Source organism: Mercenaria mercenaria, unplaced genomic scaffold (assembly GCF_021730395.1).
Source record: "Mercenaria mercenaria strain notata unplaced genomic scaffold, MADL_Memer_1 contig_107, whole genome shotgun sequence".
NCBI classification, from domain to species: domain Eukaryota; kingdom Metazoa; phylum Mollusca; class Bivalvia; order Venerida; family Veneridae; genus Mercenaria; species Mercenaria mercenaria.
Genome location: NW_026459040.1, coordinates 40145 through 62976, shown reverse-complemented (window position 1 = coordinate 62976; position 22832 = coordinate 40145). Strand labels below are relative to the sequence as shown.

At 32.8% G+C, this 22832-nt stretch overlaps 1 long non-coding RNA gene across 1 annotated transcript; it reads left to right on the top strand.

Moving 5' to 3' along the window:
- Nucleotides 1-3147: 3147 nt before the first annotated feature.
- On the top strand, nt 3148-20743 carry LOC128551412 (uncharacterized). Its single transcript, XR_008368779.1, has 3 exons — nt 3148-3285; nt 18443-18544; nt 19305-20743. It is a non-coding gene; the product is annotated as an uncharacterized LOC128551412 (long non-coding RNA).
- The last annotated feature ends 2089 nt before the right edge of the window (nt 20744-22832 follow it).

Genomic DNA, 22832 nt, shown 5'->3' with positions numbered 1-22832 from the left:
CATCCCTTCAGCAATACAACTTTGGAATGAATTATCTTTAGATATTAGAGAATCAGACTCATTAGCAAGTTTCGAAAGAAAACTCAAGGATTTATACAAACCACCAATTGTTCCATTATATTTTACAAATGGCGATCGCTCACCATCCGTTCATCAAGCACGCATTAGAAACAATTGTAGCAACCTTAATTCAGATTTGTATAACAATCACCCTATCGCAAATCCTGCATGTAACTGTGGTGTTTTAGTAGAAGATGCCGAACACTTTCTATTTAAATGTCCAAAATACAACAATCAAAGGATAAATCTTTTTATAAATACACGTCAGTTCCACCCTCTTAGCGAGAATAAATTACTATTTGGTATTGATATCCTGAGCGATGCTCAAAATAGGCTCTTATTTCATCAAGTACATCATTTCTTAAAGGAAACTAAGAGATTTTGATAACTATTGTACTATTTTACTGTTTAGTTTTCTGTATTTTAATGATGTACATCAAGTTAGAATGGACCACTGCTAAAATATTACATACATGAAATGCATTGGACTGGGAAGGTGGCGTCTATATTGGATCTGCGGTAATTGTATTGTTTTTTTTTTCTCGCTTTTTTTGTAATATATAAATGCTGTTTTTTTTGTTGCTGTTTTTTTTTTTTTTTTTTTTGCAGTACCATTCTATATTTTCTTTTTTTTGTTTTTCAATTCCTGATTTGATTGTTCACATATATCACAGTATTTCTAAATAACATATAGTCTGCTTTGTCTGGGAAGGGCCCCCGATAATGTTGTTATAACTTCTGGCCCAACCCTTTTGTATATTTACATTGATGTATTTATGTATGCTTGTTGTATGTGTTTGTATTAAATATGTATATATATACAATAAAATATGATTAAACTAAAAATCTTTAATGTTTTCCTTCAAAGTACCCCACCAACTTTAATACAAGTTTCCAGGCGTTTAATCCAGTTCTGAAATGACTTTTGATAGTAACGTTCGGGTACACTTTTTAGGAACTAATGCACTGCAGACCCGACGGCATTCCTGGAATTATAGTGACGACTAATAACAAACTTTTTCAGACGTGGAAACAGGAAAATGTCACACAGTGCCAGATCGGAGGAAGCACTTTGACCTTTTTCGTTTCCAAAACTGCGTAGCAACGTGGGCCTGGCGTGCTGGAGGCAAACATTACGATAACCTGTTACTGGGCGACTTTTATTATAAAACTTCTCAACTTTGCGCAATATCCTTGCCTTATAGTAGTGTCCAGTGACCGTTCGACCTTTCCGTAACGGAATAGCTGCTACAACACCCTGCGAGCTATAGAAAATAGCATACATAATCTTCTTTGCACTCTGAGTTCTCTTTACAATACATGGCATACGATCATGTTTTGTTGCCCATGATTTTATTGTTTACTTTGCGGTGAGGCTCCAAGTAATTTACCCACGTTTCGGCACCAGCACAGATGTCAGCAAATTTCCTCGAGTTGCATTTGGGGTACATTTTCAGAGGTTGTCTAGCACTTTATACACGCTGGCGTTTTCTTTGTCGGTCAGCGAATGGGGGGCAGCGAGCTGAAATCCGTCGTACTTAAAGATGCCTACTCAGAATTACATTAACTGACCCAGTTAATCCCTGTCATTCTAGCTATGTCCTCAGCCGTATACCGGTCATCAAGTTTCACAATTTCATTGACTTTAGATATGTTCCTTTCTGTCACTACTGAACATGGCCGTCCACATTTCTTGGCATCTTCAATTGACTCTAGTCCGTTTTTAATTCTTTAATCCACCTAGTTGTTGTGGAATAGGAAACATCATTATGTCCATAAGCAGCGCACAATTCATTGAAAATATCCTTCGGACATAAACCCTGTTTATAGCGCAGTTGAATGTAGCTTCGAATTTGAACACTTTTCAGTGAACGCTTTCTTACCAATTTGTACAAAGTTTATACGAGTGGGACTTTTTAAATATAAAAAAATGCGTATTAAAATGAATCCTAATGGAGTAGACGAGTGTAATTGATTGTAAACCCATAAAGTTAAAAGATGAACCAGTTAAAACTAATGATAAAGCAGTACATGAAAATAAATAAAGTAAATAAAGGACCTAGAAAGAGATCGTGTATATATGTGGTGGAGACACATAAACAAGATTTTCCCAAAGGGTTGACAGATGAATGAGAAGTATCACACGAGTCAGTAGAGCTTCAAGAGCAAACCCCATAGATATTACAGGTCAAACAATAGTTGCAGAAGTATAAGAAGATACAGTACCCGTGGTTATGGACAAAACTAAAGCGATGCATAAACAAATAATGATTTACGATCAAAATTAGAGAATATCAACAGACAAGTCAGTCAGAGCACACAAAGTAGTTCCTGAAATTCAAGAATCCTCAGAGGTTACAGATAAACAGGTAAAAATCCCTGCAGATCACCATGTGATAGGATGGTCGAACCGGGCACACAAAAACTATACGAACAATTTTCAGTAATAAATATTTACAATGAAAAGAAAAGAAAAATGAAGAAAGAAACAGTTGAGTTCAATGCCTTCAATGGTTTATGTAAAAACGATTTTGGAATCCGAGATTTGTAATAGATTTTCATAGTGACGTTTCACAGATGTTTCAGTTCCTCGTTAAAGATTTATACTAGATGACCCATCCTGGCTCTCCATATCCGATGGTATCTCTGAGCTGTCTCCTATCTCAGTCGTTTACGAAGATCAACAGCTTGGCGGTTAAGGCACAACCATAGTATTTATTTGTCAGGATTTGACACGGATGACAACTTATTCTATTATCTTACGATTTGATTTGATTTTGTAATAAGCCTGAACATGTGAAATTTTACAGTCATAGACCGTCTATGCTTACAGTTTAAAAAGGCAAACATTCTATTAGTTATAATACAATGTCAAAATACTTCTGAATACTTAAGGACACTTTACCGAGGTGTATAACACTGCAGTGTATAACACTGTAATTTGTCTCGCATAATACTGAAATCTTTCTTAGATCTACCAGATCAATAATTGCAAGCTGTTTGCAGATACACTCAACAATAATGGAATACAATCATTATATAAATAGAACAAACGCAAATCAATCGGTAAGATTGACCCTGGTTTGCATTCTTGTCCTTGTAACCGATAAGACAAACATAAATTGATTATGATTCACCCTGAAATCTTTTTAGAAAAAAAACTTTAACTGGGATTATAAAAACAAGCCTGTGAAAAATGGCACAGAAAGGAAAAACTAGTTTAAGGTATATTTTATAAAATCACTTATTTATTTAACGCTTATTATTACGAATTTATCTGACTTGCACTTTGTATTCCTTATCACCGATAAACATGTTCGCTCAAATATAAATAAGGAAGGGTCAGGCAACTTTGTTTCTAGAAATGCTTCTCATTTTTCTTACTTCAACTAGTACGTCTGTAATAAAGTATTTCTAGATCCATGTATGCTACCATAGATATTTTACGTTATTGTTTCTGTCATTCAAATCAAATAGAATTAGTTTTTAAAGATATTTGCACACAATGAAATTAACGGAATAGACACATAGAGGATATTTGTTTGTTTTGAGTTTATATGGAATATATCTCACTTAGAAGTGAGAAAATGTAAACACTTTCTCACTTCGAGGTGAGATATATTCCATATTCACGAAAAACAAACAAATTTTCTTTTTATTTTACTCAATTACGTTGAGATGTGAATTTTGCAACAATTTTTAATCTCATTGCGGGAAAAAGACACGCGTAAACAGACATGACGTCAGACGTGTTGTGACGTTATAAAGACGCACACAACATAAAGTTCCATTTCATTTTATTTTTTGCTGCATAACGTTATGAAATTCTTACTAAGTAAAATGATTAGAATCGAGAAATACACTATAAAGAACAAAGTGCGACTACAATTTTCATCCTGTTTTAAGCAAATAATTTACAATTCATACACAATGTATGACGGGGCGGAGCCATATCTCTCACAGTGTGAAAATATAGATTTCATATTTTCACAGTGTGAGTGATGACATATGAAACTATTTAACTGATAGAATACAGCTGTGTATAAAACATCTGAATGACCTGATGTAGACAAACAAAATCCCTCGGCCAAATTAGACCATATGAGATAAGAGCTTGTACTGTAAACCTAGAATTGTTTTCGCGCTTTTTAAATTAGCGCCTTTCGCGGGTAGTATATTTCCGTGAAATTAAATAGCCGCGAAAAACTCTGTTCTAACAAAAACGCGAAAGATTCAAGATTCAGCTTATATAAATCGCTATAAAATGGTTCTGTGCTTACACATACCTGGATATTAATATTCATATTCTAGTACCGTAATTGTATAACATGAGTGCACAAATCCACATTATTTCAATTGATTTACAATTTACTTATTTATGAAGCAACAGCATTTTCAATACCGATCCGTAAGGCAAACAGGGGATAAAAACAAAAACGATATGCATCTATCGAACGACATATACATGCAATTTGTAGTCGGCAGCCAATACGATATATTATTTGAAAGTAAAATATTGTGTCTATTTCTGCTAAGTATGGATTAAACGCCTATCTAAATGGCAAACAAATGACAGTGTAAAAACAGCAATTTACTGACTGTCAATAATTGGAGGTGTGAATAATCGTTGATATGGATAAAAAAGATTAGGGTGCATTTATAATTGAAGGGTACAATAAAACTGAATGTTTTCGAGAATATTATTAATGCAATTATGCAGTGATACTTACCTTATTGTACTAAATATGTCATTTGCGACTTCATATTCGCGGGATTCGCAATGGATATGTTTCCGCGAAGATTTGTATCCGCGAAAATGTTCATGTTTTGAAAAACGCGAAATATAGTATCCGCGAACATTTCTAGGTTTACAGTATATGGTGTACAATTTAGGTCGACGGTTTGCTTTGCGTTTGCGCACATTTCAAAATATACGTGCACGTAAAAAATATGCGTGCACGCGTAAATATATATACGTCTACCTGTACATTTTATAGGCGTGCGCGTAAAAATGTAAATTCATGCTTACATGTACGTACGCATGTATATATACGTGCACTTGTAATTACACGTGCACCTATAAACTAACGGTGTACCTCAATATATGTGTTCACGCGTATATATATTTAGCGTGCATGCGTAAAATGATACGTCCACGTCTATATTTACGCGCACACTGGTAAATATAAAGGTGCACGCGTATATTTACAAACATCCAGAACTATGCGTCCAAGCGAAGAATTATACGCCCACTTACATTATGAAGCGTGTGCGAATAAAAATATACACGTACGTATATATTTAAGCGTGTACGCATATTGTAATACGTGCACTTTCCGCCAAAATGAAATGTATACGAACTACTTCAATATAAGGCCTAAACATTCTTTGTTTCCGGTAACATGCTCAAAACAAGAGGGCCATGAAGGCCTTGTATCGCTCACCTGACCTATTGACCTAAAGATCACCAAGATTAACAGTCTGACCAAGTTTCATTAAGATATGATCATAAATGAGGTCTCTAAAGTGTTGAATAACTATTCCCTTAATTTGACCCTGTGACCTAGTTTTTGACCCCACATGACTCAGATTCGAACTTGACGTAGAGATCATCATGATTAATATTCTGACTAAGACTCATGAAGATACAGTCGTCAATGTGGCCTCTAGAGTGTTAACAACCTTTTCCTTTGATTTTATCCGGTGACCTAGTTTTTGACCCCACATGACCAAGATTCGAACTTGACCTAAAGATCATCAAGATTAACATTCTAAGTTCATAAAGATACAGTAATAAATGTGGCCTCTAGAGTGTTTACAAGCTTTTCCTTTGATTTGACCCGGTGACCTAGTTCTTAATCCCACATAACCTTGAATCGAACTTGACCTTAAGATCATCAAGACTACCATTCTGACTAAGTTTCATAAAGATACAGTCATAAATGTGACCTCTAGAGAGTTAACAAGCTTTCCTTTTGATTTGACCCGGTGACCTAGTTTTTAACCCCACCTAAACATGACCTATAAATTATCAAGATTAACATTCTGACAAAGTTTCATTAAGTTAAGGTCATAAATTTAACCTCTAGAGTATTAACTAGCTTTTCTTTTGATTTGACCTGGTAACCTAGTTTTTGTACCTGCAAGACCCAGATTGGACTTTGAGATTATTATGAGTAACATTCTGACTAAGTTTCATGAAGATTCTGTCATAAATGTGGCCTCTACAGGGTTAACAAGCTTTTCCTTTGATTTGGCCCGGTGACCTAGTTTTTGACCCCACACAACCCAGATTCACACTTAATCTAAAGATCATTAAGATTAACATTTTGGCTAAGTTTCATAAAGATAAAGACATAATTGTGGCCTCTAGAATGTTAACAAGCTTTTTCTTTGATTTCACCCGGTGACCTAGTTTTTGACCCTACATAGCCCAGATTCAAACTGAATTTGAGATCATCATGAGTAATATTCTGACCGAGTTTCATGAAGAAACAGATTTGTTAATGACCTATAGATCATGAAGACTAACATTCTGACCAAGTTTCATTAAGATATGGTCATAAATGTGGCCTCTAGAGTGTTAACTAGCTTTTCCTTTCATTTGACCTGGTAATCTAGTTTTTGGCCCTACATGACCAAGATTCAAACTGAACTTTGAGATAATCATGAGTAACATTCTTACCAAGAATCATGATGAAACATTATAAATGTGGCATCTACAGTGTTAACTAGCTTTTCCTATGATTTGACCTGTTGGCCTAGTTTTTGACCCCAGATGACCCAGTATCAAACTCTTCCACGATTTTATTAAGAGTAACATTCTGACCAAGTTTCATTAAGATTGGGCTAAAATTGTGACCTCTAAAGTGTTAACAGGTTTTCCCTTTGATTTGACCTGGTGACCTAGTTCTAAAACCCAGATAACCCAATATAAAACTTTTCCAAGATTTTATTAAGGATGACATGCTGACAAAGTTTCATTAAGATTAGGCCAAAACCTCTAGAATGTTAACAAGCTTTTCCTTTGATTTGACCTGGTGACCTAGTTTTTGACCCCAGATGACCCACTATCAACTCGTCCAAGACTTTTTTAGGGTAACATTCTGACCAAGTTTCATTAAGATTCGGCCAAAATTGTGACCTCTCGAGTGTTAACAGTCAAATTGTTGACGACGACGGACGACGACGGACGACGGACGCAAGGCGATCACAAAAGCTCACTTCGTGCTCACGTGAGCTAAAAATTAGCGTAGATAGGTCGGATTTTTTTTAATAATATTAAGGGAGTCTTTTCGGAAATTATTTTTTGTGTCAAAAAAATGAATACAAGTAGGGGGTTATGCCTTTAAAGCATCAGTAAGTTGATTTCTAACTTCACTGACCATGTTTAAAGCATGAAAAGTTCAGTTTTGCAACTTTTTGTCAAAATTATTCTCTAAGGCCATGAAAACATTTAGGGTCGGGCCAAAAATTTAGGTTAGGTCGGAATACCGGAAACAAACAATTTTTTTACGCCTAATACATACATAAAACTGACTTAAAAGGAAAAAAACGCCGATAGCTGATTGATTGCACTACTATAATATTTTTTTTCTGCACTGCGTTAAACAAATGAATGTATATGAAATTATCCTTCGAGCTAGAAAGACTTTGAACGACAGTTCATGTTGTGTAACAAAAATATCTCTAAAAAGATATTCGTTAGTGGGGATGTTATGCATTGCAAATGTAAATACATATCTGCCTTTTTAGTTCCAAACAGGAACACATAAGTTACCACAAGTGATCTTAATTTATGAGTTGATAGTTTAGAGATAGATTCTAACATTTTCATTGATAGAAATACATTAAATAAAGTCTAGAAATTGATTTCCAAGTCCTTGAAATTAACAAAAATGATTTCACAAATGTGCAATATATGATAGTTTTGCTAATATCAATAACAGAAATTTTAATATATAATTCAAAGTTGTGATCCGCAAAGAATGTCAACTCTTGCCTTGGGCTAGTACTTTAAAGCAGAGATATCTATTAGTTTACTTCCCTTGCAATTACACAATAGAGTAGAAAACGAAAACGGTTTAAGACACAATATTATACATTTTTACACAAAAAAATCGTTTAGGATTTATTAATATGTGTTTGATTTACCCCTGAATCACTGGTTCCTATGATTTTGTCAACTTACTTATGGTAAAAATTAACTTTTAACAAGCCGATAATAAAATGAAATACCAGTAAGTATTTTATAGTGCAGATAATACAGTTTTGCTTGTATCAAAATGTCACAATAGAAGCACTTTTGTAATACAGAACACCTGGTAGGATTAGTAAAGGTGCAATTATATTGATCTCTTTTTCCTATGCCTATATAGTTCACAGCAGAAACAAATATATTTCAAGTAACACTTAGTTCCTGTATTTAGTAAGTACTGTTAGTTCCCGGTGTTCCTATCTGGAACTAACAAGGACAGTTATATGTATGATGTAACTTTTGTGCTTGTTTGAAACAGTCTGTTTGTTCCCATTTGAAACTTGCAGTGTCTGTTCCTTCCATGAACTTATAGTGGCTTACTGAGTGTAACTGGTATATGTTCCTACCTGGAACTAACAATACCTAAACTGCTGTATGTTCCTGCCTTGCAGCAAGTGTAGATAATGTGTTTGTTTCTTCCTGTAACTTACTTGATGGATTCCTTCTTGGCACTAACAGTGTCAAAGTACAAAATGTAATGCAATTACATTTATAAGTATTTGTTCCTTTGTAAAACAATATTACTTGAAGCTTGGCGCAGTTTTATGTTTCTGCCTTGGAATTAATGACGAATATGTACATGCAGGTAAATGACCACTGACAACAGTGCCTGTACTATATAATTTATGCAGCTATTGATAAACCAGGTAGAAAATTAAAACTACCTGCACTAAGGCTACCTGAAAGAGACTGTCTAAGCTACCAGTTAGAAGACCTATATGCATGTATATTCTAAAACACACTGAAATTGCAAATGCAGAAAATTTATCTAATTTAAACAACTTCCCTCAAAATATACTGCCCCAGACAATTTTTTGTTTAAAATGCTTTGAGCTTTCCATGTCATGTTCAAGGTCCATGTTTTTCATGACACACATGTATATAGTAGACAAATACTTGTTAAAGTTTATCACCCAAGGCTGTTTTTAATAAAATTTAGAGAGTAGTAGACAAGCTGAGGTTATTTCTTAACAACTCTACAAATTATATTCCTGTAATAGTGTCGCTTCGAATGTTTATTTACCCAACCCACCTTTTCCCAGTTTGAGAGTGTACCACTCTTCGAATATTAATCAGAGTGTACTGATATGCCGTCATTGTAATGCTTATTTAGTTCACAAAATCTGCTGAAAATAACACTTGCATATCTCAACTAATATAAAATACTTTAGCTTTTTGGTGAAGTTCGTCCATTGAATATCAGTAAACTGAATCAGGCCACATTGTGGCTCTGATGAAAAAAGTATTCAAGACAATTTAAAATGCAACGTGTTGTGTAAATGTCCATTGCATAGTTTTTTTATCATGAAAGTTTCAGGTAAACAGTTTGAACCATTTTTATGGTCAGATACCTATATTCATTAAGTTTCCTTAACTAGTGTTACTGTTGCCAGTTTTCACATACTGTTATAGATATTCACATTTAAAATAGGTGGTGTAATTTGACGTGTAATCAGCCAGGAAGGAACACAATTTCCGTTGTTTTTATTGGTTCCTGGAGACAGATATGCCGTAAAAACACGTACTATACTAAGGTTTTTACTTTGTTGCATTATCGTGTTAACCTTGACAATTTTGCGTTATTGCATTTACCTTTTACATACATTCAACAAATATTGACAGCTTGTTGAATGTTATTCATAACAGACCACGGATTCTACTTTTTCATAACAATCAATAGTATATTACAGGTGTATTCGCATTTCAACGGATTTAACTGGACATTTGTTTGAGTGGCAAATGAATATCGGAAAAATGGTTAAAATGTAAATTTTGGGTTTCTTATTCCTGGGAAGAGGCAAAATAGCTGCATATTTCTCTCATCAGATATTGAAATTTTATTGGGGTTGTAATTCGTTAAAACACGCTTTATTCGAAAACAACACACATATTACTTTAATGTTTATATACGTACTTCAGGTACACGAAAGTCAAGTCTTACGGGGTAACGGCGCGTTAAAATCTTAGTATTTCGTCTTTTCGCCTTTAGATTTTTCGCTCGTGTTCTCAACCTTGACTTTTCACCCTGTCCCCGCGACAAAGCGAAAAGCGGACAATGCCCAAACATCGCCTTTTCGCCTTGTCGCGGGCAGAAGTTGGCAAAAATCAGCCGCCATCTCATCCATTTAAATACAATAAAAAACATATAAACAGTAAAAATCACAAATGTAAATGGCCACTCTCTAAGAGTTTATGAGACTATAGATAATCGTTCATATGAAAGTATTACATATATATACAACTATAGCAGTAGGAATGTTCTATTAGGTCATAAGAAGCTCTTCAAGTTACTGATTGTGACTAAGTATATGGATGAGTGGGCAAATGACCCTGGACAGAGTGAGTGAGAGAGTGAAACGCTAGATTGATGGGTGCGTGAGCGGATGAATGAATGCATGCATGTGTGTCTAATTGTGTGGGCGGATGAATGAGCATGTTAGCAGAGTTGCTTTTATAGAAATGCCTTTTATGACTCTGATACCTAAATTTACATTTATGCAGGTAAAAGTAAAATGTATTTACTAATAACTGCCATAAGAAAATGAAATTAGACACTGATTTTGTATAATGGTACTAATGCACGACAGTTAAAAAATGGTCTTAAGATAAAGAATCTACATGTGATTAGATCATCTATAGTTTGATTAGCAAACATATTTTACGGGTGTTATAAAAAAATCAGTGTTTGTATTAGTGGTTTGAATAACTTAAGCCACTTTAATTTTTTTATTATATCTTTAATATATTAATGTTTATTTTTTCTTTTTTTAAATGATTGTATAAAACACCTCTACCTACCACGATATTTTTTTTTTGTGGGGGGGGGGGGGGGGGGGGGGGTTGTTTGTTAAACAGACAAACTGAACTTGAATAATTCTTCTTTTTTTTTTGCGTTTTGATTGTTAAAAGCACATAAACTGTCTGCACAAAGAATAAAAAATTTCTAGTTTTTGCACACAATGAAATAAGTTTCATCATTTATTCCTAATACTGTTGGTTTAAAAGACGTTATCAAAGTGTTCTCACTCTGATTAAAAACTATGAAAAGCAATACATGTATTTTGTATTTATATGTGGACAGATTTATACGTTGATTCCACTATTAAAATTGGCACTGGCCTCACTGAGCAAATGAGAATTATGTATTGAGAAGTAGAAAGAAAGGAAAGATAATTAGTTGTTGTTTTTGTTTTTTTATTAAAATTGGCACTGGCCTCACTCACTGCAAACCACTCACAGTAGGCCTAAAGTATAGATTTGCCGATCTGCCTGTCCACTGTGTATAAATTTCAAATTATTAGCTTAAAACAGGATGAAAATTGTAGCCGCACTTTGTTCTTTATATTTCTAGATTCAAATTATTTTAATTATTATTATACCAGATTTATACAGCGCCATTTTCATGATAAACACGTTCAAAGACGCTTTACATATAGAAACGCAGCTACACAAATTCATCCTCTACTAGTACAGACTCAGAGCAACAATGTAAATAACCTTTTTATGACTTCTTCTAATGAAATCTTGCATATAATTTCACTTAATGTGCAAGGCCTAAGAGACAGGTTAAAGCGTGCTAGACTTCACCAATGGTTAATGCAACAAAGAGCTAATATTGTATTATTGCAGGAAACGCATTTTACGAAAGACTTAAAATAAAGAATTCAGTGACTGGGAAATGCTTCATTCTTTTGGAGAAACTAATAGTAAAGGGTGCTCTATCTTAATAAGTAAACAGATAAATTCTAATGTAATTGATACTTCAAGTGATGAAAATGGAAAATATGTTCTTATTGATATAGAAGCAAATAATATTTTTTTTTCTTTATTAAACATTTACGCACCAAACGATAAAAAGACAAGAAATCTATTTGTTTTGAGACTATCTTAACAGTCTTAAAAGATCATTCTTCTGGTATAAAGGTAATTGGCGGAGAGTTTAATGAAGTTCTTGAGCTTCAAGATAGAATTACAAAGTCTGCGAATACAAATAACCAGAGCATAGTTTCTAGTAGTAACCTTAACAAACTAATTAAGAGTAATAACCTTTCTGATATTTGGAGGGAGTTTAATAAAGACAAAAAGCAATACACTTGGCGGAGAAAAAACAGTATTGAAAAGAGTCGTATTGATTTTTGGCTAATTGATAAAAATATAACCCTTTTGGTTTACTCTACAGACATTAGACCTGCAATAATTCAAAGTACTGACCATTTAGCAATATCCATCAAATTAAAAACTCCATTAAAACGAGGCCCAGGCTATTGGAAACTTAACAATACTTATCTTGAAGATGAAGAATATTGTAAACTTGTTCATGACATTATTGACAGATGTAATAACTTAACACTAGATAACAAAGTTAAATGGGAAATTTGTAAGTATGAAATAAAGGAATGCTCCATTAAATATGCAAGAAAGAAATCAAGAGAAAGGCACAATAGACTGTATCATTTAGAAAAGGAATTAAATTTATTGTATACAGAACAAGTGGATAATAAGCGAATTGCTGAGGTTGAAAGCGAAATAAAAAAGTCTATGATTATAAATTATTTGGAGCCCAAATTAGATCTAGAGTACAAATTTTAAATGAAGGAGAAAAAAAAACAAAATATTTCCTAAACCTTGAAAAATCTAGACAAAATAGAAAAACTATTACTTCATTGATAACAAATAATAAACGTGTTTCAAGTATTAAAGACATTCTGTCCGAAGAAGTTGATTTTTACGAAAACTTATATAAATCGTCTATACCTGCTAGTGACCATGACGTATATCTCAATCAATTAAATCTAGAAAATAAACTAACCCTTGCTGAAGCTGATATTTGTGAAGGCGCAATATCCCTGGAGGAATGCACCCAGGCTATTAACAGTATGAAACAAAATTAAAGCCCAGGACTTGATGGCCTAACAGTGGAATTTCATCAAAAGTTTTGGACTAAATTGTCACCTCTGATACTAAAATCTTATGAAACTTCTTTCAAGGAAAAAGAGCTTTCAAGAAGTCAGAAACAATGTATATTCTCTTTATTGTATAAAAAGGGTGACCCTGAAAACTTAGAAAATTGGAGACCGATTTCTCTTCTTAATATAGATTATAAAATTATTGCCAGAGTATTAGCGCAGAGGTTACAAAAGATACTACCAAAAATTATATGTCTGGACCAACAAGGTTTTATTAAAAACAGATTCATTAGTTACAACATAAGACAAATACAAGACATCATCGATTACGCAGAACTGATCGGTATTGATGGGGTAATCTTATTTCTTGATTTAAAAAAAAAAAAAATTTTGATAGAATCGAATGGAACTTCATGATAGATACTTTGGTAAAATTTGGATTCAAACAAGAGTTTATGAATTGGGTAAAAGTGCTTTACAATAATATATGTTCTTCGGTCATAAATAATGGTTGGAAATCACGTTTATTCCCAGTACATCGTGGAATTAGACAGGGATGTCCCCTTTCTGCTCTTATATTTATCATTGTTGCTGAAATGTTATCTACCAAAATAAGACCATCTGACAATATTAATGGAATATCCATAAAAGTAGACTCAGAAAACGTAAAAAATATCAAAATAACACAGTTAGCTGACGACACTACTCTGTTCTTGAAAAATACAGATGAAATATTAGGAGCGTTAAAAATAATTGAAGAAGTTGGATGTCATTCAGGACTTAAATTAAATAAATTTAAAACAGAAGGCCTTCTAATTGGGAAATCAAAAAAATGCTCACCAATTGCCATTGCACAGCATTAAGTTCAATAAAAATGTTAAAGCTCTAGGAACGTACTTTGGAACAAATACTATTGAATGTGAACAGTTAAACTGGAACGATAAAATGGAAACTTGTCAAAGTTTGTTTAATAGATGGAGTAATCGATATCTAACTTTCTTTGGAAAACTGACGGTTATAAAGTCTTTAATCCTACCAAAACTTGCCTACTTAATCCAATCAATACCAACACCCAAGTTTGTTATAGATAAAATTAATTCTATGATATTCAAATTTTTGTGGAGTAACAAAAAAGAAAAAATTAAAAGATCAATTTTGATTGGAAATAAAAGTGATGGTGGAATAGAAGTACCTGACTTAATCTCATATATAAAAACGTTAAAGATGAAATGGGTTAGATCTTTATGTATAAAAGATGGTGCAAATTGGAAAATTATCCTGACTTTGTTTTTAAACCAGTATGGCAGAGATCTTTTAATTTTTAAGATGAATATTGATTCCTTTAAATCCCTCCCTGCGAAAAGAACTATAACACGGTTTTATCGAGAGGTAGTTATGGATTACATAGAATTATGCAATGTAAATAAAAGTTGTAATCCAAAATCATTTAATGACATAAGAACGCAGGTAAAATGGGGCAATCAGTTTATAAAATATAAAGGAAAATGTTTAATATATAATAATTGGATAGAATCCAATATACTCTTTATTGATCAAATAATTAAAGATGGTGAAATTAAAGAAGAAGTTATCTTAAGTCAACTAAAAAACAAATCTAACTGGATTTCAGAATATTTTAGGATTGTTAAAGCTTTTCCTTCAATTTGGAAAAATACTTTCAAACAGTCAGCGTCGAAGCAAACTAAAGTTAAAACTTGTTTAAAGACACGTATTGATTTACACAATTTAGATAATAAACAAGTAAAAAGCATGTTTTTTTTATTTCAAAAAAGAGTGAAAAACCATATATTCATAGATATTGGGAACAGTCATTTAAAAGGTATATACACTGGAATTCCGTATATTTTATGTTGAATAGGATTATCATAGACAATAGGGTGAAACAATTTAAATTAAAACTTTTACATAGAATAATTGCAACAAAAGAAAATCTTTTTACTTGGAAAATATCTAACTCCCCTTGTTGTAATCACTGTCAGAACGTTGAAACAATTGAACACTTTCTTTTTAGATTTCCATACGTCACCCCACTTTGGGATGTAATTCATTCCATTTTCCAAAAGCTTAAAATATGTAGACGTTTTGATGATCTAGAATACTTTGTCGTTGGATATAAAACAGAGCTCACAGCTTATCAAGATGTTAATATTATTCTAAGTCATATTGGCTTTAGTATTTATAAATCTTAAAAAATAAGTGATAGCAGGGCAAGAATTTTTAATATGATGAAAGTACTGTATAATGAACTTTTAGTATTGGAAAATTATTATTAGAATAAGAAGTACAATCATCCTATTCTGAATAAATTTTTCAAGTATTTGAAAGAAGCACATACTCATTAGAAATAAAGTATATTTTAAGTACTGACACACAGTAATTGTGCACATCTTGTTACTCTATTATTTCGATTTCGACAATAGATAACTTAATCTGATGTCCTTACTGTCTGTAAGAAGGAACATAACTTTGCGTCGTGAATGTCTTTAAAGTAAAGACTTTCTGTAACAGTCGCATTAATGTGTTGTTGTTTTTTCAGTACCTCCACTTGTATTTTAAATTCTAATAGAATCTGTAATAATGTTTTAGTCTAACGTCTGATTACTTTTACTTGAAATTTCTGTTCCTTATACTTGTTAGTCAATTATAGACTACATCAAGTTATAATAATGTAGTAAATAAACACTTCTTGTACACCAATTTATTGACGACACATGTACATCAATTAATTGACGTCACACATGTCGTCATGTATATTTGTCACATACGCAGTCAGCTATAAACCTAAATATCTTGGAAGCATGGATTGTAATCTCTACCGCTTTCATTTCATGATTGTTTGGGGTCAGGAGAATTCCCGGTGCCCTTGCGGTTGATTAAGTTCCCAATAGGGAGGTGCTCCTGGTTGATTTCAGGGATATCTATGGTAGATATTATCAATTCATGTTTTCAAGAAATAAAATATGTACTATATATATTTTTGTTGCTTTTTATTTATTGTTTATAATATATTCTGTACAATTAGGTTACAAATATGTTCCATATCTGACAAAAGTTTAATTTTCTATGTATATTTTTATCCAAATATCGGAAATTGTAGTGCCTTAGTACAGCCTGTATATTCTAATCACTATATTTCATTTAAAACAAAATATTAATATCGTACACACATTTGAAAACTGTAAGATTAATTGCTACCTTCGAAGATGAATATTAATTGATTATTAGTTTTAAAGACTTTAATTTTCTACATTCTGTTCTGTCTGGAAATGTTATAACACTCTACAAGACATCAAATTTTTTTATTCAGAATGAAATATCTCGTTAATCCAAGTACTGTACATTATATATAAAAACAAGTTCGAATTGAAAATTGAAAATAGAACTATATATTTTAGTTGGATTTTTTCAGTTAATAAGTGAGATCATGTAGTACAAACATTATACTTTATGTTTGTTTCTGTATGTATATATGTATGTGTGTGTTTTAAAAAAATAAACGGGCCATATCTTATGGTTCCAAAGAGAAAAAAAAGGTACAGACTCAGAGCAATCTGACCAGAGGGACAGAGAGAGATAAAGCCCCTAGAACAGATAGAGAGAACAGATTTATATACAGGTCTGTATTAAATACATTTAAAATGAGAATTTCATAACGTTAGTTTAAAAGAAAACAGAAAAAAATCTTAAGTCATTTATGCAGCTAGTCAACAAGAATAAAGGAGAGTAGTATTTTAAACTAAACAATGTTCACATTTCATAGAAAGTCTTTTATATTTTATGATGGCCTTTGTAGTGGCACGTCTTCTTTCTTCCTCCAATACTTTTTCTTTAACAAAGATTTTATTCAGCATTTTAATCTTACTTTTGAATATTTTGATATTTGACTACAGATCTTGAATAAATAGTAAAATCGACATGTAATGACCAAAATATATGAATTATGTATTGAGAAGTAGAAAGAAAGGAAAGATAATTAGTTGTTGTTTTTGTTTTTGTTTTAGTGTTCTACAATTCTCCAGCTTGACCATCTTCGTATTGTTTTTATTACCTCCCTTTATGGCTCTAACTATAACAATTCATCTACAATATTAAAAGTAATGCTTTTCTAACCATGTAAGTACGCATAACACCTATTTGGAGACTTGTTTCATTTGTTTAAATTTAAAGGTTTAACAACAATAGATCTTCGATTCCATGATTATTCGGTCAGATCCAATCATAAGTTCTAGAGTTACGGCCCAAAAGGTGTTAATATTTACCTTGTGAACAAAATAGAAGTAATATTTTACAAACAAACTTCTTATCACACAACGTTAAGATATACTGGTGGAGGCTGACCTAACCGCCACATGTCGAGAATTTGGAACAACGTGGAAAATTCTTGACAACCGCCACCAGTGCCTCCACCAGTATATCTTAACGTTGTGTAATAAGAAGTTTGTTTGTTTCAAGTATACTGTATTAGGCCTCTGTTCACAGGGCCTCCACATCTGCATTTTAAACATATACTTTATATCATATGTATTTGTATATTGACATTTATGTGAAGCTGTGACCAATTTCTGCCAACCATTAATTTAAACGAAATTAGATTCTAATTGCTTGCTATAGTAAAATTGTTAATAGTAAAAGTAATGTATTCATACAACTGTCTTGGGTTGTTCTTCTATAGTATTATTATTTCTGTGCCAAGCTATCTTCAGTAATGGATTACTAAGACTGTTTATTTTGTGTATATGTATTAATAATTATTTTGACAAACTAATTCCCCTTGTATAATTTTTTAATAGAACAACACAAATCAGAATTTTACTGAGACATCGTCTAAACACCAACACTTACAATATATACATATATATATATTCACGTTCATACAAATTTAAAGAAAGTAACAAATATGTTATGAACAATATAGAAAAGAGAACACATAACGTAGCCATTATAAAACTAATTATAATAGGACAAAGTTGCAACTTTTTGCCTACGTGCATTTTTACAAAGGTGTTATGCAATCATTGCCTTACTCTTGTGTCAGATAAGAAGGGTGTGTAATTCTTTTGCAAACAAAACTGTATATAACTTGTCTAATGACAGAAATGTTATTATTACCTTACGGCAAAAAATATCTAAGAACTATCTATGCAACTAGTATTATTTTTCGTATATTAAAACTCTTGATTGTTTTGTTATTCTGCAGATACTATAAAACTGCAGTCGTGTTTGGTTAAGTGGTGATTATGAAATCCTAAAAGATACAATAACATATAGACTGGAAAAAGGTTGTCCAAAACATTTTTAGGTAAGTATTTTTATAATTCAGAGTTGATTGAATTGTGTGTAGTGAGAAATTATAGCAAACAATAGAACATAATTTTGCCGATCTATTTTGACATTGAAAATAAACATTTCATGTCTTAGTGATTGAAAGGCCGGTTTTTGCACAAACATACTGAAAATATATGGTAATATAGACATATGAAATAGTATGCATGCTGAATTGCATTCGACGAATAAGGAGTTCCTTTAACCATGTCATAAAGAATATCAATAAACTTGTTCCAGAATTCAATAATTGATCCTTGTAAAAACTTGTATTTATGGACAATTTCAGCATTCACCATGACCTAAATGACCAAATTTACATTGCATTGCGCATTTTACATTGAAGGCGGTGAAAACAGACCGAGTCAGTTACAGAAAAAAAGTATTATCTGGGCAATATAAACTGTTTTGATAAAACGAGGGCTAAAAGGACTGCGTCAAAGACGTTTTCAGACTTGAAACAGACATTGAAAATCTCCGATGATATGTCTGTACCTCTCTTAAACGACTGTTGGAATTGCACATTAGTGCAGTTTGAATCAGTGTTAAAGTACCTTTATTCCATATGCTATACTAAACGATTAAGGATATAGTAGAAACATATTTTGCATGCTCTTATATACGGCAACTATTTTCATACACATACTCGTATATCAGGTCACCGTTATTACTAGTAATCGAATGACAAATGTTCAACATGCTATATTTTAACTTTAGTTTTGCTCTTTTACTTTTAGAGACATAACGTCTTTTGTGAAAATCCTTCGTATACCTCACATTTATTTCTGTTTCTACGTGGAAATATTGAAATTACACAAGTATTCTTACATCATAGCTCAGAGAAAACAGTAACTTAAAAATGCCTCCCTTACGGCAACCGAAGTACTGTCATTTGATATCTGTCGTTCGTCATTGTGGCTTAAAAATAACAAAGGCATTGTTTCTGAAAAAAGTACAGGAAATTACACCCGTGGGCCACGACCCTTTTCCGTGGACTGTTGACGACTTTTTGATTGAAAATAGAGGAAAGATTAAGCATAGGAGATTTCTGAATGAACTTTTTGCCAAACCGACAAACTTAAATGAATGGGATATAAGCACGTTTTGCTTTCTTCTTATCAACTGCTGCAACCTTGAGGGAAAAGTCAAGCAAGACATATATGATTTTCAAACCGTTTGGAACGATCTGTTTCAATTTGGAGAAGGCGACATCAGCGACCAGATGTATCAAAAGTACCTAGAACTAATCAAGGATATAGTAGACAGATGTTCAGAAGAGATAGGTAATCCTGCGCTTAAGAAAGAACTAAAAGCTGTTGTAAAAGAAATGGAGGCTGTAGAAACGACCGACATTGGAGAAAGACAGAAGTTGAGAGTATGGTACACTGATGAAATAACAAGGCAAGGTAAAACAAATTAGACAGAAGTAAGGTTTTATGTATGGTTTAAAAGTTCTCGTTACGCATGATGCTAATTATTGATGTGACGATATTAACTTATTATGGGTATTTTAACAGTAGCTTGATATGTGATGTTGTATTCATTTTGAAGGCGTCTGGCAAAACCTTCGTGAGCAGAACACAACATGGGAGACTTCGGTCAGTTATCTCCCTTTCATACTATATTAAAGCAAGTAGGTACAGTAACTTCTATTTGGATTACTCTGTAATTGTTGCTATATTATTTGTAACAATATGATGTAAATGAAGCTTAGTTATTGATCATCATGACTGTTGATTTAAAAAATGCCTTCAACTACATATTCTATAAACACTCAAGTTTCTAATTTTGACATTCCAGACATTTAATTTAACAAAAATGCAAGATATCTTAGAACTGATATATCTCGCAAACCAACGATATAGTCACAGATTTCCAAATGATGGTACCTACTTCCAATTTTATTATTTTGGACATTATCCAATAAGGGAGACAATTTGAAACTCACCAAAGTCCATCATTGGAACACTACCATTTAGTACGAAATTGAAATAGCATGGCGCCATTCATATTCACACACATTGTGTTACCACGCTTCGTTACCAGCCTAATAAAATGTCGCACGAAGAATTTTCATTTTTTTTATGTTTAAGCTTTTTTTTCAACTTTATTAGTGAGAAAGTATCATTTGAATGCACAATTATTTAAGTAAAATGTTTAATCTTCCTTTTCTCAAATGGCTTTATCTATGAAATGCACACTGTTCTATAACAGTATATTTTCCACTAAAATATATTTTAAACGTGGCGATTGATCTCGTAAGGACAGTTTTCATAGGCAAACTTCCTTCGACTGCAATTGATGCGGTTACATTACATTCAGTAATACGAATTAAGGCTCTGGCTAAATTGGGAACTGATCTGCCTTCAACCCATCCAAATTGAAATTGAAAATGCATGTTTTATGAACAATGTCTTCCTTAGAGCGTGTAACATATTTCTGAAAGATACTTTTTGTATTACGACGCAAAATTCCCCTACTTGGTCGTTACTGCCTGATATTTCCCCTCCTAATGGGCCCTAAAACCATTCCCCAAGAAGTAAATAAATAAGTAATAAGTAATCATAAGAACTCATTATTCTGATCTTTCTGAGACATTGAAGTAAACCACTGCACCACGAGAAATATGTTTTTCAAACGCCGGATGGGATTAATCAGCATTTGAACTTTATATCTTAATTATCTCACTCACGAAACGTCAGCATAGTCATCATGCATTTAATCTGACATAGGTTATATGCCATAATCAGTCTACATCTTCGGAATTTCTCAGTTGGAAAATTGTCCATTTATAATTGTCCATTTATAATAAGTGTAACTGCTTGGTCGCTAAATATCTTAAGTTCGTTATGTACTTGACCCTCTCTAGATGGAAAATAACTTGTGTTTACCCTTCGCTCGTTTGTTCTTATTCAGTTGCCGTGGATCACTTTCCAATATCATCCAGCTACTCGTAACAGATGCAAACTGATTTTAAGCTACTTTATATGCTTTTTATTTAAAGCAGAATGAAATGAACAGTAGGTATTTCCTGATGTCTACTTACGCAATATTAGAGTCTTTATCCAGGGTTTCAGAAATCTGCAAATTTATTGGTAGCCCATTGGGCTACCAAAATTTTAATCTGGTAGCCCGAACATTTAAGTTTATTTGGCAAAAGTTTATCACATGTTTCAGTCAGGTTATCATGGTTTCATTGTATTATGGTCCCCAATTATTGGTTACATTTTAGATAGGAATGACAGAAATTGATGATGTCTGAGTGTTGATAGATGTTTCTTGTAAATAAATAGTAAAATTAAGAAAACTATGGCCGTATAACACTATATTTAATGACAAAAGCACCACACTGCGGCTTAATACACGCTCGAATGTATGACTGTTGCCCCTAAGTGTGACCTTGACCTTGTAGCTAGCAATCCGGAACATGCGCTCTGCACATCGTCTTTTCATGATGATATTCTTAATATGGACAATCCGTTTTTTGGTTAATTGATGGGTATTATTTATTCTAGGGAGCTTCAGTTAATTAAAACCAACAAGTCGGATACTGATGCTTCATTTTTAGATTTACATCTCTCTATCTATGACGATATTAAACATACCAAAAAGAGGGATGACTTTAATTTCAGTATTGTAATTTTTCCCCATTTGGATGGGGATGTACTTCAGGCTACATCTTATGGGGTATATATTTCTCAATTAATTCGGTTTGCTAGAGCGTATAGTCATGTCAAGGATTTCAATGAACGCAATCAATATATTACAAATAAACTTCTTCAGCCGGGCTACCGTTATTACAAATTGCGTAAATACTTTGTTCAATCGTAATTCTGATTTAGTTTTAAAATTCAATAATTATTTAAAGACACTTCTGTGAGAAGATATTTCTAAACCCGTTTTTTATGGGGATGTGGTTTACAAACTTCGTAAGATATTGGGTCATGGTAATTTTCCAACTATATTTGGTAAAATTATAAAATGTTTTATAAAAAGAGGTTACGACCCAACTGTTTTGAGACAAACTGCATGTTTAGTGTTCAACCCGTTTATAGTTGGACACTTCGCTTCCCTCTTTGATTGTGTCTGACAGAAGAGGGGGAGGACTCTATGATAAGCAGTTTTTAAATCCTACCCGGACTGAACTGTTTTGATATCTGTCCTCTGACCTGTTTTGTCGGGTTCTTACGGGTGTTTCTCTTGTTGCTCTGAAAAGACATTGAGTACATACGTTTTTGGTTCTTAAGGTTTGCTTTATATATAAT